Below are 14,096 nucleotides of genomic sequence, written 5' to 3' on the forward strand. Positions count from 1 at the left end.
TCTTGAGTGCGACGTGCAATATTGCATACCCTCTTAATTTTATATAACATTCAAATATTTTCCAAAAGTTCAATGTTTATTGAAAACTGAAATAGTTGAGAATGTGTCCGAGTCGGGACCAACTCTGATAGAACAAAACTATAGTTGCATAGATTTTCGAATGCTTCTTGGACCATTCTTGAGCGCGACGTAAAATATATGTATCTGTAACTGTATATCCTCTTAATTTTATGTAACATTTAAATACTTTCCAAAAGTTCAATGTACATTGAAAACGTAAATAGTTGAGAATGTGTCCGAGTCGGGACCAACTCTGATAGAACAAAACTATAGTTGCATAGATTTTCGAAGGCTTCTTGGACCATTCTTGAGCGCGACGTGCAATATATGTATCTGTAACTGTATATCCTCTTAATTTTATGTAACATTTTAATATTTTGCAAAAGTTTAATGTACATTGAAAACTGAATTAGTTGAGAATGTGTTCGAGTCGGGACCAAGTCTGATAGAACAAAACTATAGTTGCATAGATTTTCGAAGGCTTCTTGGACCATTCTTGAGCGCGACGTGCAATATTGCACACCCTCTTAATTTTATATAACATTCAAATATTTTCCAAAAGTTCAATGTTTATTGAAAACTGAAATAGTTGATAATGTGTCCGAGTCGGGACCACCTCTGATAGAATAAAACCAAAGTAGCATAGATTTTCGAACGCTTCTTAGACCATTTTTGAGCGCGACGTGCAATATATGCGTCTGTAAATGTATATACTCTTAATTTTATGTAGCATTTATATATCCTCTTAATTTTATGTAACATTTTAATATTTTGCAAAAGTTTAATGTACATTGAAAACTGAATTAGTTGAGAATGTGTTCGAGTCGGGACCAAGTCTGATAGAACAAAACTATAGTTGCATAGATTTTCGAAGGCTTCTTGGACCATTCTTGAGCGCGACGTGCAATATTGCACACCCTCTTAATTTTATATAACATTCAAATATTTTCCAAAAGTTCAATGTTTATTGAAAACTGAAATAGTTGATAATGTGTCCGAGTCGGGACCACCTCTGATAGAATAAAACCAAAGTAGCATAGATTTTCGAACGCTTCTTAGACCATTTTTGAGCGCGACGTGCAATATATGCGTCTGTAAATGTATATACTCTTAATTTTATGTAACATTTATATATACTCTTAATTTTATGTAACATTTAAATATTTTCCAAAAGTTCAAGGTACATTGAAAACTGAAATAGTTGAGAATGTGTCCGAGTCGGGACCACCTCTGATAGAACAAATCCAAAGTTGCATTTATAAAAATTGTTATTGTAGACAAAGACGGGAAAGTGTAAAAGATAAGTGTAGAAAATTAACTTTCATTTTTGAAGACATGATTAAAACATCAATTCTTTTTGATGATTAGTTGTTTTTGAGGGGGTGATTCTCCCCCGCACGAGTAAAAATTCCGACTTCGGTAGATTAAAAAAACTAATTCGGGGGTTAAAAACTTTTTCGACGGAGGTATAACTAAGCTACAATCCCTAGTTTATTCAGTTCTATCGTTTTCTACATAAAAAATTAATTTTGACTCATCAAGTTCAGAAGATATGAATCTGCGCCTCTGTACTTCGGAAGAAGACGATGCGCCAAAAAACCCGGTAAGTTAAAAGGTTTAATGACAGATTGCAAGTGGGGACATTAAGCATGACACAAAATGGGTATTCAAGGTATACAATTAATGCAACGTATTCTCGTTATAAGTTTGAAACTATGTTCTATTTTACGCTTACAGTCTCCTCTGAAGAACAACATACTGTATAAAACTAATCGTTCTAATATTTTCGAAGGTGCAGAGGTATTTTTTGAGACGTCGAAAGGCTGCGGCCGCTTCGCCCGGCGGGCGTTCGACGGCCACTTCACGCGGCGGACGTTCGAGGGCGGCTTCTCGCGGCGGAAGTTCGACGGCGGCTTCACGCGGCGGAAGTTCGACGGCGGCTTCACGCGGCGGAAGTTCGACGGCGGCTTCACGCGGCGGAAGCTCGACGGCGGCTTCACGCGGCGGAAGCTCGACGGCGGCTTCACGCGGCGGAAGCTCGACGGCGGCTTCACGCGGCGGAAGCTCGACGGCGGCTTCACGCGGCGGAAGCTCGACGGCGGCTTCTTGCGGCGGACGTTCGACGGCGGCTTCACGCGGCGGACGTTCTTCAACATATAAACGTTCAGATGGAGTCAAAAACTTAGACTTCACTATCTCAAACAGGGACCTGAAGGAATGGTTCAAGCCCTTTGGGCCGGTAAGTGAATACTTGTTTGTTAATAAACCTCTCCAGAATCTCTCGGCATGGTCAAATTTTCCACACTCCGATTCTCATATATATTTTTCTTTTCTTTAAACAGACACTTCTAATTAAGAGAAAAAAAGACGTTCCAGCTTGTAAAATTTTCTTTCACTGCGGAGAAAATGCTACAGCCGCCTATAATTATTTAACAAAACAAAACATACAAGGATATAAAGGCAAAAAGACTGAATTTTCCCTTCTTTAATTATTTTTATTTAACTAACACATGTTTAAATCTAACAATATTAACCTAACATTTTAGTTTTGTGGATTACATGGGATACTGACCTCTTCGGGAACTGACCATCGTCGAATATTTATCTTTCATGCACCGGCATTCAGTGGCGCTACCAACTGCGCCACGATTCATCGTAAAAAATAGCCAGGGTATCTGAGCACGGACCTCCTTAGACACGACTTCATTGGGTACTGATCCTACATGGGATCATACTAATCATCATCGAAGATTGAACTTTCAGACACTGCGCTACCAACTGCGCCATGATACACGATGTTAAACTCTGAGCTAGATTAGTTGTGAAATGAAACTAACGATCGAGCATAAAAGAACTACTCCGCACCCACGTGGGCTCGAATCCGGGTCTTACAGGTGTGAAGCGGTTGAGAAAACCGCTACAAAGCAGCTACATATCCAAGTGGGCATCGTTTGACTAATTTTTATTTGAACTAAAGTTGACTATAAAAAACAACTACGGTATTTGAGCACGGACTTCTTTAGACACGACTTCACCAAGTACTGACCTCTTCGGTTACTGAACATGTTTGAAGATTGATCTTTGGAAACTTTCTTAGAATTTGGCATTTTTATCTTTCTTTAAATATCTGTTTTTCCTCAATTGTTTTGGACAAGGCCTTGCGTTAGGAAAGTTTCTGAAAACCCAGTAATGCAGGTGCAGCGGGTCACTGGCCGGCCATGCTAGATTTTGTAAGCATGTTTGTCAAGAGAGAGAGAGTTCGTCTAGCTCGAGGTTTTCCCCTTAAGTGAAAGTGTTTTGCTCACCTGACCTTTGGGCTTGTCCAATGAAAGTGAGTCTTTAGGAGTTATTGTTGAAATAACGGGTATAGGAATCTCTTCGTGTGGAGGGTATTTTTGTATCACTCTCGCTTTAGCTGTTACTCGGGGTAGTTCGCTACCCAAAATAAACCCTTTTTATTCAGTCTAATTTTCCACATGTAATTTAATTGTATTTTTTAACATTAAAACTTCACTTGTTAATCAAATCTCAAGTTGAGCTAGTTGCGATGTTTTTTATTCCCATATAATTAACAAATAATATAACGCGAAGGAGAAGTTATGACATGATCTTTTATGCACCGGCATTCAATGGCGCTACCAACTGCGCCATGATACACGAAGCTGAACTCTCTTTGAGCTAATTTAGTTGTGAATTTAAACTAAACAGTATAAAAAATTACTCCGCGCCAACGTGGTCTCGAACCCGGGCCTTCCTGAAGTTTCTGGTGTGAAGTGTACCAGGTAACCACTACACAGTTGCTACATATATATAAGTGGGCATCGTTTGACTTAAAGTAATTTGAATTAAACTCTAACTGTTGTAACGGCCGAGAGAGGGCGCTAGAGTTTAGTGACTTTGACCTCTGACCTTGATCTCAGGGATAAAAAGCGAAGGCAGAGGGAAGAGGGAGAGAGTTGAATCGGGCGGCCGAAGAGAGTAATTCGTGTGAAAACGACAACGACGCGGGTTACACGGGAGTTTGTAAAAATTAATGAAGATAGTAGACGTACGGAAATAAATAAGAAAATTCTCCACTGTACGTAACGTATCTTTTATTTGACTTATTATATAGCCCTTAGCATGATGTATGCTCTACCAGAGTTTAGACTGATTTAGGGCCTATATTATCGGTTTGGCTCGTTACATTTGGTGGCCCATGGGGGAACTGTAATTAACTGTGCTTCTTAACGTTACGTATTCCCATACTTCGTATTTTTTTAACCCTAGTCCGGGCCTAACGCGCTTTATTCGCACGTGGTCCCGGTATATACCCAAATAGACATGGCATTATTCAATATGACGATAAGCCTTGGCTCGATAGTGGCACAATTATTTTCCCTCTTCAGCACGGATCTTTTTTATCCACTATCTTGGTTGTTTCATATACTGTGTGAATTGTCTACCGTGTATGCCCGCACTATTTTCTCATCGGTTCGTATCTTGGGATCATTATTAATTATGCGTTATGCTATTGGATCACTGCTTCAGCTTTGGCCTAATAATGATCTGTTGCGATTAATGGAGTTTGTCGTGGGGTTCCTTCCGGAGATACTAATGTTTTTATTCTTGGGCCTATATCGAATGGGGGTAATCTTTATACGCCGTATTTATAATGGATATACCCAGTTCATCGTGGAACCAAGACGACGTTGGGCCCAGGCTACCGGATTGCCACCCCAGCCTCAATACGGGGTGGTTGGCCCTTCGTTGCCTGTTGGTTTGGGAGTCAACCCGATGGTTAACCAACCCCCTTCAGGTTCTCAGAGTCCCAGTGCTGGTGCTCTGCCTACTCCGAGTATATCACCCTCCACTTCTTCAGTCGATGCTTTGATAACACTCCTTTTACAAGCCCTTAAGGACAAGCAGACTACAAGCAGTACCATAGCGGTCCAGACTGATCCTGAACACTCAATACATCAACCTTGCCCATTTGGATCCGAGGATCGCCGTTGGTCCGGAATATCAGGAATCGAGAGTACTCATAGTCATGACTCGCATGATCCTCGACACGTTCATTGGGATTCCACGTGCCGAGTTCGTAGCTATGACCAGTCTGGTATCTTGGCTCAGGATTCAGCACGGTTATCTGCACCCTCTAGTCCCCCGGTGTCCTCAACTCCTGCGGCCTCCCTTACTGAGGGAACGATACCAGATACAATGGCCTCTAGTGGAAGTTATTTACAGCAACTTACTCCACCTGCTCCCTTATATTCTGGGGCGTACAAGATAAGCCTACCTGAATTTTCCGGAAACGATGATGAAAATCCTAAGAAATATTTGGAGGATCTGGAGACGTACATTAAGTTGAAGCGCATACCAATTGAGGATCTGGGCTATCTGTTACCTAAATCTTTAAGGGAACGAGCCTCAGTCTGGTTCGACGAATTCAAGGCCCGCAGTGGACCATGTTTGTTTCAATGGGACCGCTTCATTAATGCCTTTAACGATAAATTCCTTTCAGCCGATAGAGAACGAACTTTGCGAACTATCTTCAATCAAGAAAGGCAACGATCACGAGAAACCCTTTTGGATTTTGAGTCCCGCATTCCACGCCTAAACCGGTCTTTGCGGAATCCTTATGGTCCTGATGAGGTATTACGTATCATCCTGGGAAATATGCAGGAGAAATACCAGGCTTCTATCTCCCCGGCTTGGTGTGCCAGTTTGGATGTATTCGAGAATGAGGCTCGCCGGATCATGGCCCGGGAATCCTTTGGGCCGTTGTCAGAATCTCCTAATCATAGAGTCCACTTCCAACCACTAGGCTCTGGATCCTATATGGATGATACATCATTCACTAACTCAGAGACCTCCAACGCCGCCCCGGGACAATAGCCGCAACATGAGAGATCAACCTAGGAGTAATGTCCGAGGTCGCTCTAGGAATAATGCCGGAGATAGTTTACCAGAGCCTCAACCCGGGGGAAAACTTCCTCAACGTCTCCCCCTCAACCCCCGATTCCAACAAACACCACCTCGTGGATCGTCGCCGGGACCAAACCCGTCCCGATCACCCATCCGGACGGAAAACTAATGCAGGTTACCCGAGCCGCAGGATCACGGCAACCTGCCATGATGTATCCTGCTATGTTTGCTACCGGAAAGGGATATGGAGTTAAACTAACGATTAATAACATTACTAACCTTGCTTTTGTTGATTCTGGATCTAATTGTTGTTTTATTAACCAAAACATGTTGGAAATACTAGGACTGTTACCGTATTTGGTCCGTAAGAAAGATATATCGGCTTCAGGGTTCGTGTCAGACGTACCATTAGTGGGCAAAGTCCGGATTGTGGGGCAGTTGGAGAATGGCCTAGAATTGCTAGGGATGAATTTTGATGTTGATTTACCTTATCCAATCGTTCTGGGGAGTAACTGCTTGGTCGCCAACAAGGTAATCCTCTACTGGGGGAACAAAACATTCCGTATTCACGGTACTGACATCCCTCTGTATGAAATGGATGCTCCGCATCAAACAACGGAAATCATGCCAACCCATATTGCCTGTCAAGTTGATGCCATTATCGGACCGTCCTTGGAACTAGACAAAAGAAGGGCCCTAGAACAGCTGTTCCGGCAATATCCTGACGTAGTGACAGAGCGGATTGGTAAGACAACCTGGATAAGACATAAAATCAGGTTGATTCCTGGGGCCGAACCGGTCGTTAAACGACCATATCACGCGGGCCCGAAAACCCGGAAGATGATCGAAGACCAGATCGAGGAAATGTTGAAGTTGGACATTATTGCTCCGTCCAACAGCCCTTTCGCTAGTCCCGCTATAGTTGTCCCGAAAAAGGATTGTTCAGAGGGTCGCTTTTGTGTCGATAGTCGCGCACTCAATGCTATCACCGTAACTGACCCGTATCCTCTACCACGTATAGATGACATCCTTGATACTTTCCAGAGACCGAAGTACATTTCAAAATTTGACTTGCGGTCCGGCTTCTGGGAAATTCCGATGGACCCGAAGAGTTCACAGTATACCGCCTTCATCACCCATAAAGGAAAGTTTCAGTTCAAGGTGATGCCGTATGGACTGAAGAATGCTCCCTCTACTTTCCAGCGATTGATGGATAAGGTGCTGAAACATGGGCGGCACTTAGGAATCGTTGCCTACTTGGACGATATAATCATTGTGTCCCGCACGTGGGACGAGCATATGGTGGCAATTCAGTATATGTTGTCTCGACTCCGGAAGGCTGGATTAACGCTTAAATTATCTAAATGTCAGATGGCCTGTGACGAAGTCAAAGTGTTAGGATATACAGTCTCTCGAAACGGCATTGCCATTGATGAAGAAAAGGTCAAGGAGATCCGGAACGTTAAGCCTCCACGGAACGTCAAGGAATTGGCCACCTTTCTGGGGATGGTCACTTGGCATGCCAAGTTTATTCCTCATATTACTGACATTGTTGCCCTCTTACAGAAACTACGCCGGAAACATGTACCGTGGGAATGGGGTACGAGTCAGCAAGCCGCATTCATGGAAATTAAGAATCGAATAGCCGAGGCGACACTCTTGCATGTTCCTGACCCAGACTGCGATTTCATTCTCACTACTGATGCCAACGAGCATGCCTTGGGCGCCATGTTGTCCCAAATTCAAGATGGGAAGGAGGTCCCCTTGGCCTATCATAGTAAAGCTTTCAAGGGGCACAGAAGAATTACGGCATCCCGGAAAAAGAGTGTTTAGCCGAGGTGGAATCCATTCGGAAATTCCGACCATATTTGGAGGGCCGCCATTTCACTGTAGTTACTGACCATAAGGCTCTGACCTGGCTGTTTACCTTGAAGGACCAGAAAAGCAAATTGATGCGATGGGCGATAGAATTGCAGGAGTACGATTTTGACATCATCCACTGTCCTGGGAAATCTAATAGAGTCGCTGACGCTCTGTCCCGACCTATCGGGGTGTTACCGAAGGTGAGAAAACACCGATTATAACCTTCTTGGGTATTTTCATAGCCGCAGATGAACATGAAGTGGATCCGTTAACGAAGGATGAGATACGGGCGGCCCAGCAGCAAGACCCCAAGTGGACCGTAGTTTGGACCAGTCTTCAGCGTGGTGAATCCCATGCCTTGTATCAAATGACGGACAATCTGATCTTCCGGTAAAGCTCCTCTTACCGCCCCGCAAAGCTATTAATCCCGGACGCTTTACACGCCCGAGTGTTTGACATTTATCATAACCATCCCCTTTCGGGGCATCGAGGAAGTCTCGCCACCGAACGGAAGATTATGTCCCGATTCTATTTTCCGAATTTTCGACCCATCATTCGTCGCTTGGTGCAACAGTGCTTGACCTGCCAACAGTATAAGGCTCGTAATACTCAAATACCCGGAAGGATGATTTCTAATATTACTACGTATGGACCGAACCAACTTGTTGAAATCGATGGGTCCGTTACCAACAACCCAACGGCAAAATCGCTTCCTCGTCGTTATCGTCGATTACTTCACGAAATATGTGGAATTGACTGCCATACGTAACATTACCGCTCTTACTATTGGTAATGTATTCCTTAAGTATATCTCCCGACATGGATCTCCCAGGCAGTCTGTTCGGACAATGGGGCGCAGTTTACCTCGTTCCTATGGGCCTATGTTTGCCGTTTGATGAAAGTAAAACCTAAGTTTACAACACCCTATCATCCTCAGACCAATTTATCGGAAAGAGTTAACCGGGTTTTGGGGGAACTAATGAGTATGTACGTTGGTAATCATCATAAGCATTGGGATTTGGGTCTAGAGATGCACCAGTTGGCCAATAACTCTGTCATCCATTTAACTACATCGTTTTCCCCTTTTGCATTACAATATGGACGGGAACCTCGTTTACTTTGGGACCAGGACGAGGAGGTTCGTGACCTATCCACGTTAACCGGCAACGATCTGGAGGTCACCGCCTATGAACGCGGACCATTAAGAGACTTACAAACCATTCGAGAAGAGGCAGAAGCTTTTTCCCGGCTAGCTCAAGCAAAACAAAAACATTACTACGACCTGCAGTATAGTGGATCCGAATTAGAACTAGGACAACTTGTATGGAAACGCATCCACAAGTTATCCCAAGCCGCGGCAGGTTATACCTCTAAATTGGCACCAACCTGGGAAGGACCATTCCGCATCATCGCAAAACAAGGGCCGTTGACATACCGATTACGCCATGAAATATCAGGGGCCCCCGCTGGTACCTGGCATATCAGCCAGCTAAAGTATTTTATTTCCCAGCATCATTTTGCGGGTAATTTACCGACCGATATCTCCACCGATGATGAAGCCAACATCAATGCCGATGATGAAGCCAACGTCGATGCCAATAAAGGAGCCAACCCCAACGCCGACTTATCTCAGAGCGATAGCAATATTTTAACTCCTAATTTAAAATCTGCGTTTAACTCTTCCTCTACATCCGCTGTCGCTCCTGACGCAATCGGCGAAGATACTAATGAGGACTCACTTGTGGCGATCCAGGATCCCGAGCCCTCCGATACTCTCTTACGAGATTCCTTTAATTACTCCATGGACTCAACTATACCCAGTAACAACCCACTGCTAGCTCCTTTCGATCTTGGATGGATTCGGGAAATTGTCCGACGCAAGAAACCGTCTCCCACTGGACAAACCCATGCGGTATACTACTACACGTCTGGGCCGATTCGGGTTAAATTACGATCTTGGCCCGATTATCAACAAATTCCCCACATCCACACTGGATTTTGCCGAGATAATTTTAGTTTTAAACCTGATCCTATACCAGGTGCTCCCCCAACTCAGGAAATTTTTAGGGACGCCAGATAGTATCGATTATTATAAAGGAGCTGTATAATTTTACCACCACTGATGACATAATAATAACCTTCTTATCCTCCCTAGAATGGACTCAACTGCCAATGACATTGTCGTCCTCATACATAGTCCCGGTCAACGTTCCGTAGGCGTAAGAACAGGGTCACCCCCTTTTCGGAGTCTCACCTACCGCCGTCATCCGTGCCGTTTACGGAGTCGGTCCCCCATTCGACCTATGGAGTCTCCTTCATTAAGTCCGTCTCCTACTCGGTCTTATCAGCGGTCGCCTTCCCTATTATTTAGGCGGGAGCCTCGAATTCGCCCTTTTTTTTTCTTTCTCAATTTACGCGATTTACGGGTTAATTATGTTTTTTTTTTCTTTCTTTTAATATTTCGCGCCCTCGCGCTCCTTCTCTTCTTTTTAGGGGTTAAAAGAAATATCTATTCAAATTGCCGAAAAATAAAGGTATCAAAATGAATAAAAAATCTCCGATATCAAATAACATTCCGGACTTCTAAAGATTTCTTAAAGATGAGCCGACAAGAGTTTCGTTAAGCAATTCAGGTATCGACTGAGGGTGGGACAGGTGAGACTTCGTATATTTAACTTCTAGCTTTCGCGAGGATCTCTGGGACAATGACGTTTGTTGATTGACTTCGGTTTGGCGAATAGTGGACCATAACTATGACGTAGCCGGGCGGATTCATGTTAACAGCGAATAGGCAAAACTTTTTGGTTTGGGACCAAATACGGATTGGTCAGTTTAAGGGTTAAAAAAATGTTCTAGAAGTTTCTTGGGTCAGGTTCTAGGATAGTGACTCAAGGTCTTGTTGCTTGGGGTCTAAATCAGCGTGACATTTCTCTGGGTTCTTGGAAAGTGTTTTCGTTGCTAGGTATTTCATTTTGCACTATGGATATAGGGGTATAGAATCGTTCTAAAAAGTTTTGTGTCAACATTGAGGGGCTAGTTCCTCATCTATTGTACGAAAAAATTTCTTTTCAGTTTATTTTAAAGGGATAGGTTTAAGTTTAAAGGGCTAGTATTATCTTTATATTGTTAATTTAAGGTATTTTGTTATTAATTTAAAGATTAATCGAAAATTTAATTCGATTTTCGAGTTAAGATGGTTGCAGATTTTGGACCAAAAATATGATAAAAAAATTCAACCTAGGAGCTGAAGACATTCTTAAAACCACGTTACCGAATGACTTTAAAATGAAATATAACCATTTTCTACACGTTAGTTTTTACATTTAAGACTCGAAACAAGAATAACAAAAACCAACGTGTCAAAAACAGTGTCAAGTGTTTTTTGCGGTTTTCTTGAGCCTACATGTTTACCAATATACTTTTCATCGATTTCTTGTTTTACATGGTATGAACACTTGTTAGCCTAGTCTTATTTGGTACCTTTAAACAGAATGATATTGATCGAAATTTCATACGCACTTCGGCTCGGAGATTAAGTGCAATCCATTTAATGATCGTTAAACGTGTTACAAAGATACGAATTTAGCCGGACTGTTGTAAACAAAAAACAACTCGCAAAGATTTAACACGTTGTCCAATGAAATTGGGACGAGTTTGGGAAATTTGGAGTTGACCTGCAATGCGTTTGTTAGAGATTTCATAGTAAAACCGGTGTATTTTTTGTGTTTTTTAGTAGCTTTGAAATTATTTAAAGCAAAAACGTTAACTCTTTAATAACATAAGTGTTGAATAAAATTACGTGCAATCTAATTCAATATACGAGTGAACAGAGCATTCATTGAAATTCTGATTACAAATTATTATCTGGAGATGAGTATTACCATGAAGAGAAACCATATATTATGGCCTATTTAAGAGCTAGGTAATAACATGAGACTTTTATGGTCAAAAACTATTTTTAAATGAATCTCTTAAACAAAATTTAATATTTTCTATTAGGAACTTCATTTTTTTATGCGGATGCAAGTTCGGTGCTGAGGTCTATAAATTCGTTGTAAGTACTTTTAATAATATTTCGAGTTTTATAGGATTCTTTGTTTGCCCCGAAGTTCCTCTTAAAACTGGTTTTGAGTGGAAATTTTGGTATAAAACAAGCCTCAACAGGTTTAAACTCGTGTTTCATATAAGCTATATTGTACTAAGTTCAGGAATATTTGCCTTTAGGAAACTTCTGAATTGGCAAATAAGTTAGTCCTTAATAAGACTGAGGCGTGCAAAGAGTTAAAAGTGAAGGAATATGCAAGTCTCTCGGACAACGTAAGTACAAAGCAACAAATAAAACTACATAATCATAATTCTTCTATTCACAAATGTATAACAGGTTTTTTTTCTTCTTCAGATTTTGCATATTGGCAGAACCGTTTATCCTCTTGGTAGAATGTTGGGAAAACGGATATCAAAAGCTCGAGGAAGTCAAGCGCCAATTTTCTTTGATTATGCGGAAGCCACCGTTATTTCTAATCCAGTCATAAAAGAATCCACAAGTCTACAGTTTCTAATGATCGACTGGAAAGTTAGTAAATTTTAGTATTGGTACCGTCCATTACTAAACAGGATGGTAGGTATCCACATCTGGGACCTGTAAGCATCGTTTGCTTCAGGCGGTCTGTTGATATTCTTTTGGAACGACTTAAGGGTTAATTACTTGTCTGCCCTGTTGTCCACCTGTCCAAAAAACATAGGAATAGTAATATTTTCGCGCCACTTGTGTCACATAATTTAATAACCAGTAGGAAGCAACCCTTGGTATGTGGGCGTGCCTTTCTGTTTCTCCATAGCCCACTCGAATATTGCCAGGGCCAGATTAAGCAATATTGCACCCGGGGGCCGAGATACTGTGCGCCCCCCTTGAGTCAGAAAAAAAGGAACAGCAAATGTTGCTAAGGGGGAATAGTTTAACTCAATGCGCCCCAATCAAGTCTTGCGCCCGGGGGCCAGTGCCCCCTCGCCCCCCCCCTTTAATCCGGCCCTGAATATTGCGCGTCATGTTGGCGTAGGAGCTTGCGTTCGTTAGTGCTGTATTCAAGTTGGCTGTTAGCACTAAATAGGCCTCTCCTATCGTCAAGTAAGAGGTGACAGTTAGTGAATTATAAAAAAAAACTTAAAATGTTTCTTAAAAGTAATAAAAAAAAATTTATTTTACTTTAAAGTTGAAACAATAAATTAGTAAAACTATCTTAAAACATGGACTTTTGGGCTGGGTTTTTTCGATTCTAATCGTGGTTTTTCGGATTTCAACCCTGTTTTCTAGCAGATTTTGCATTTCTAAATGAACAAGTATTACATTACATCTACTTTAATTGAAACAGGCTGGTATTCTTTTGCTATCCGCTATATTTCTCTTTTGTCTCTTGATGTGGAAAACCAAAGATAAGAGTGACTTCAAAAGGAGAAGAACATTTCACTTTTCCGAAATGATTCTGTTGCTATTGGAAATTCTTTCCACATTTTTTTTTAAATGTAATGATTAGTATTGAATTATTAATGTAATTTTCTTAGTTTTAACACTGCTTAATATTTCTAGCTTTCAACAAACTTTCTAAGAACATTCCTTGGATAATTTTGTGCGGTTCATGGCTACTCGGAACCCTATTTTTGAACTTTGAAATTTCTGGACACATGAAAACGGATTTCGCTCTTAAAGAATATTTGGTACTTGACAGCTTAAATGATGTTTTAAACATGACGACTAAACCGAAATATTTGGGCTTTCAATATTACTTCACTGAAGCATTGTTTTTTTGCAACTTTGAATTACCAGTGAGATAAAAGGATGGAATTCAAAGTTAAATTAGAACGTGATTAATGGTTTACCAGTCCAGCCCACGAACGCGTACAAATATTTTGATCCTGAAATGAGAATCTGCAAGTCGAGAATTAACATGGAAAACACCTTTGAAGTGTACAAGTGCGAAGATCTTGAAATCGAGAATAAGGCGTGGTTCGGCTTAACTACCAAAGATGAACTGCATGATTTGATGAAGAAAGAATACAAATGATAGAGAAAAAACAAGTTGGCGTTTTATATTGGAGAACACAGTTACCGGAGAGAATATTTTTTCATTTACATCAAGTCCTTCCGTGTCAGGCAAGATATCAAGGAATTAGTCGTTAGATCGTAAGTGCTTTTCAGACAGATTAAGTTACATCTGAAGCTTATAAGCCCCACCGAAGTTAAAATTAGGTTCGAGGGGGCTAAAACTGGC

General features: G+C 41.6%; 1 long non-coding RNA gene across 1 annotated transcript in view; it reads left to right on the forward strand.

Annotated features, from left to right (window-relative positions):
• The window catches only part of LOC149667037 (uncharacterized), a 33,748-nt gene that overhangs the window by 3,536 nt on the left and 16,116 nt on the right, over positions 1 to 14,096 (forward strand). The gene's annotated exons all lie outside the window — the stretch shown is intronic.

Source organism: Phalangium opilio, unplaced genomic scaffold, assembly GCF_054372755.1.
Source record: "Phalangium opilio isolate 3A_F unplaced genomic scaffold, DU_Popi_V2 ptg000060l_1, whole genome shotgun sequence".
NCBI lineage: Eukaryota > Metazoa > Arthropoda > Arachnida > Opiliones > Phalangiidae > Phalangium > Phalangium opilio.